Below are 5,711 nucleotides of genomic sequence, written 5' to 3' on the forward strand. Positions count from 1 at the left end.
GAAGATTCTCACCAGGTCATGATCAATTCAGGAAAAAAAGGTTAAAAGAACAACCCAACCAGAAGATTTTCAAAGTCCAGTTGTTGGTTTTAACCTTTTTTTTTGGATCCATCACTTGAAATAATCAATGACAATTATTTTTATTTATTTGTTTGTCTAACAGGAATATTGTACTTAAATAAGCATTTATGCAAACATGCCAGAGACTGAAACAAGGTGAAATTTCAAACAAATACAAAGTGCTACAAAAATATAATCACACAAAAAAGACACAAGTTCAATGATCAAACACAAAATAAAATACAATTATACCTTTGCTAAAACATAAACGGTTCAAACACTGCATTCCAGGTGTGGTTTCCAGGACCAAAACCAGTCACTGACTCATCTGAGACTAACTGGTACGTAATGGTACTAACAGTATTTGCTGTGTGCTCTTAAACTTAAACGAGGGACGCACTGCAACGTTAATTCAAAATGGTTTGTTGTGGAACGAGTCACCATCGGACAGAGTTATCTGAAGAAACATAGCAGTTTATTTATAGAGCACTTGAAGCAGCAACTAGACCAACCGAAGTGCTGTACGATAGAAACAAACAAGCACAGCGGACAGGAAAACATCAAATACAAAATACAAACCATATGGAGCAATGGAGCACATGTTCAATGGTTTATCTGAACCCAAGGCAACAAACTGTTGGTGATCAGATCAATTTCAAATATGATGGTATAAGTAGCTAAATATGCTAATAGATGTAGTTTAATATGCTAATAGATGTAGCTAAATATACCATACCATACCAATTTATTTATAAAGCACTTTAAACAGTGACAAAGCACACCAAAGTGCTGTACAGGGACAAACAGAACAAGCACACAGCAACAGATTACATAACAGGACACCAAAAATGTAGAAACCAACAAAAACAATAATGGATAACAACAACAACCGCAACATGACCAACACAGTGTGATGCACACAGACTCAGCACAGATCACACAGTGCAGAAAGCCAGGGAATAAAAGTGTGTTTTTAAGCGAGATTTAAAAACTGTGAGGGAGGGGGCCTGTCTAACCAGCAGAGGTAACTCATTCCAAAGTCTTGGTCCTGCTACAGAGAAGGCCCTGTCACCTCTTCGCTTGAGACGGGTTCCTGGGACTGTTAGGAGCAACTGGTCTGCTGATCTGAGAGAACGTGGTGGGACATACGGCTGGAGCAGATCAGTAAGATAGGAGGGGGCAGAGCTGTTTTGTGATTTATAGACATACAAGAGTATTTTGAATTTGATTCGAAGGTGAACCGGAAGCCAGTGCAGTGAGGCCAAAACAGGTGTAATGTGCTCTCTTTTGCTTGTGCTGGTCAAAAACCGGGCTGCTGCATTCTGGACCAGTTGGAGTCTAGCTATGGAGGTCTGACTGATACCAAACAGGAGTGAGTTGCAATAGTCGAGCCTGGATGTAATGAATGCATGAATTACTGTCTCCAGGTTATTGTAGCTAAATATGCTAGTATAAGTAGCTAAATATGCTAATAGATGTAGCTAAATATGCTAGTATAATTAGCTAAATATGCTAGTATAAGTAGCTAAATATGCTAGTATAAGTAGCTAAATATGCTAATAGATGTAGCTAAATATGCTAGTATAAGTAGCTAAATATGCTAGTATAAGTAGCTAAATATGCTAGTAGATGTAGCTAAATATGCTAATAGATGTAGCTAAATATGCTAGTATGTATCTAAATATGCTAGTATAAGTAGCTAAATATGCTAGTAGATGTAGCTAAATATGCTAATAGATATAGCTAAATATGCTAATAGATGTAGCTAAATATGCTAATAGATGTAGCTAAATATGCTAGTATAAGTAGCTAAATATGCTAATAGATGTAGCTAAATATGCTAGTAGATGTAGCTAAATATGCTATTACATGTAGCTAAATATGCTAGTAGATGTAGCTAAATATGCTAGTATAAGTAACTAAATATGCTAGTAGATGTAGCTAAATATGCTAGTACATGTAGCTAAATATGCTAGTAGATGTAGCTAAATATGCTAGTAGATGTAGCTAAATATGCTAGTATAAGTAGCTATATATGCAAGTAGATGTAGCTAAATATGCTAGTAGATGTAGCTAATTATGCTAATAAATGTAGCTAAATATGCTAGTAGATGTAGCTAAATATGCTAGTAGATGTAGCTAAATATGCTAATAGATGTAGCTAAATATGCTAGTAGATATAATCTGCAGCCACTTCTTCAGCTCGTCCTCCGTCCCTCGTCCTCAGCATGCAGCGGTATGATTATATTGTCCTGTTGGAGCTCTGACACGTGGTGTTCCTACATGTTTAAATTAAATCCACAATGATCAGAGAAACTACTTTAGTTCGTAGTGTTCACACAAACGAACGTCGGTTCTGGTCCACACTGGAAGTCGCGCCCATAATTCATGCAAGGCAGCATGGGGGTGAGGAACAAGGTGGATACCTAACAGGTGAAGCTCCTAGAAACTGACACTGTAAGGACAGACGTAGTGGTTTTAAAGAGAAATAATGTTTTTTACAACAAGGTTCAAAAAGACTTGTATGACTAAAATTAACCACCCAGTAACACCTTTTAATAAAGACATTAAACTTCCCAACAAGTGGCAGGTTTTTACTGTATTTAGCAACACACTCGCCCCCACCACAAACCCCCACCATATATCCACCTGTACATGGAGACATGTCTCCTGGGTGATCCTGGTCTGTTTGTGTCTTCGGCTGCTGACGTCTGAAGGCAGCAGCCGAGCACTCCTCACTTCGTGTCTTAATGTTCTGCACTGATCTAAACAGCTCATCCACCTTTAAACCTGCTCCAGGTCCTTCAGAACACGTGGATCTCACTTTCTGGTGCTGGACAGAACCCAGAGACAGATTGGGGCCTGTTGCGGCCTCTTTGGATTGACTCATTGGAGTCAGTCCCACCTGTACTCAGGTGGCCAGTGGGGCCGTGTTTTTCCGGTGTGCCTGCTTGGTACCAGATACATCCTTTCACTGAGTTTGTGAAGGAAGAAGATTAATGGGAGGAGACGAAAGGCAACTGAAAGGCGGAAGATGAAAAATAGCTTTTGTCGCACTGCCATTAGGTGAATCTAATACAGGGATAGAGTCAGAGTGTGCAGGTGAAGGTTTGGCAGCTTGGGTCTGAGAAAGGAAGACACTAAGAGCAAGATTAGAATTAGAAATTCCTTCAGCAGAGTGTTATTAAATTAAAGACACTCATTTAATCCAGTTTAAATCCAGACTTGCAGAGAAAAATGAGAAACGTCTGCAAAATAAATCTGCCATGTTAACTCCTGCAACTACCTAAAACAAACATATTTACATACAGTGACAACTTTAAGGACTTTAATTAGCAGCACTGTAGTTTGTTGCAGCCGATTCAGTCACAGTTGGGCTGTTGGTGTGTTAAAGAGTCATAATGACACAAGAGTTTACTTTAAATCATCCAAAGTCAAACAGTATGATGGAGCAAAGTTACAAACCCAAACGGTTTGTTAGTAATAAATGGAAAATGTTCTGTACTTATGCAGCTCCTTGTTATCTTCTGAAGACACTCAAAGCTCTTTACAACAATCTGTGCCTCATTTGCCCGTTCGTACAGCTCTATACTAGATCAGAGCTTTATCACATTCTTTCACCGATGGGACACACATCGGAGGCTGTGAGGGGTTCGGTGTCTTGCCCAGGGACACGTCGGCATGTGGCTGCTGGTGGAATCGAACCCCCAACTCTTGCAATGGAGGCCGACTGCTCTAACCACTGAGCCACAGCCGCCCCGGATAATAAAAAAGGAGAGGACACAAATGATATCTGAACTTGGACACGTGTGCGTGGTGTTTTTAAATTTTTAAAAACTTTTTGCAAATTCTTTCCTGTTGAGCAGTCTTGCAAAGTTATCCCATAATTTTTCTAAAGTGGGTTCAGAATGAAGAGCAACGCAGACAAGAAGATGTTTTATGAGACAAAATGACAGGAAGAAAGCTCTTCTTGAGCTGAGCTCCCCTCCTCTGTACGCTCTGCTCTTCAGCAATCCTTTCATCTTCGTGTATATTTTTAGTTCTTCGTAACAAAAAGATTCCTCTGGCTCATATCTCAACTTAATTATGTTTTTAATGGTAATTACCCCAAACTTATTAGAAGATGTGTCATTTACTGTAGACAGAAATCAAGACGTATTGTTGAGGAGACAGAGCCGTGTTTATTTTACTGTTCTGCCGTTTGATTAGACGAAGCAATGTTTGCTAGAAACACATCGCTCAGATTAAAAATGAAATGCTGCACATTTAGAAGAGACAAAGTTCATCTCTTTGATGACAACATGTAACACTTTTATCATCACTGGTGGGTTCGATCCCCGGTCAGTGCACGTGTCGTGGTGTCTCTGAGCAGGACACCTAAACCTGGACTGCTGCCCGGGCTCTGCCCACTGCTCCACCTGGGCGTATCCCAGGCGCCGTGGGTTAAATGCAGAGAGTCAGTTTCATCTTTGTATGGGAGCAAGCACTGATGACAACACACAGCACTTTATTTATTACAGCCAGTAAACTACAGGACACCGGAAATCAACCGTGCACTGAAATTTGTGGCCAAAACACTGAAGTGTAAAGCTTGTATCTCACAGCGCACGTGACTGTTGGCAACTAGTTGGAGACACAAAACTGTGAGAAAAATGTTCTCTTTGAATCTCACTGAACTTTAAGTACGCACTCAGCTGCAAGTAATAATGAAGTAGTAATAAGTAAAACTAGGAACATTTCTGCAAATGACGTGTAAACATTTGTCCTAATTGAGTCACAAATTGTCTCAATCACATCTCGGATTGACTACAGTCTGTTGCTTTCATCTCTCGTGTTTTCTGACTCACGTGGAGGGTTCCAGACGAGTTCCAGACGAGTTCCAGACGCCTGCGATGGCTCCAGATATTTCGGTAGAGAATTTGTTTTTGTAATCTTTGAAAGATGCTAAAATAATTTGGTGATAAACGAACGTGGCCCTGAGACTCACCTGAGGAAACTGAACCCTCACAAACGTTTTACAGACAATTCAAAAACTTCTTTATAAATAAAGTTTGCAATTTGTTGCTGTCAGTCCAGGGAGATATCAGCTCCACGTTAAGGCCAAGTCTGTTATAAAGACAGAAACGGTTAAATCTTATCTGGACCAGTTTCTTTAAGTGGGAAATGTTTAAAGAAACTGGTCCAGATGACACGATTTAACCGTTTTTGTCATCATCTACCTGGATGATGGAGCCTACAAACCTTTTTCTGTTATAGAGATTATTATTAATCATCCAGTATCTGCAGCTGAACTCCTCACCTCCTGAGAACTGAAAGTCTCGATTGACCAAATGAGCTGATCAGTGTTTCATTTGATTTGGCCCTCGACATTTTTTATTATTTATTTCTTTAAAAAATATGAAAGTTCTTATTCCTTCAAAAGTCTTCATCATCTTCTTCTTTCGGTTTTACTCTCTTCAGGGTCTCCACAGCGAGTCCTCCTCCATCTCACTCTGTCCTCTGTCCTCACTCCAACTACCTCCATGTCCTCTCTAACTGCATCCACATGTCTCCTCTTTGTCTTTTTCCTGCAGCTGCATTTCTAACATCCTTCTACCAATATACCCACTGTCCCTCCTCTGGACATGTCCAAACCACTGTCCCTCCTCTGG

General features: G+C 40.0%; 1 protein-coding gene across 1 annotated transcript in view; it reads left to right on the forward strand.

Moving 5' to 3' along the window:
- Positions 1 to 5,711, forward strand: part of crppa (CDP-L-ribitol pyrophosphorylase A) — a 45,039-nt gene that overhangs the window by 11,962 nt on the left and 27,366 nt on the right. The window lies entirely within an intron of this gene.

The sequence above is a fragment of the Nematolebias whitei genome, chromosome 5, assembly GCF_014905685.2.
Source record: "Nematolebias whitei isolate Nwh7 chromosome 5, NemWhi1, whole genome shotgun sequence".
In the NCBI taxonomy this organism is placed as follows: Eukaryota; Metazoa; Chordata; class Actinopteri; order Cyprinodontiformes; family Rivulidae; genus Nematolebias; species Nematolebias whitei.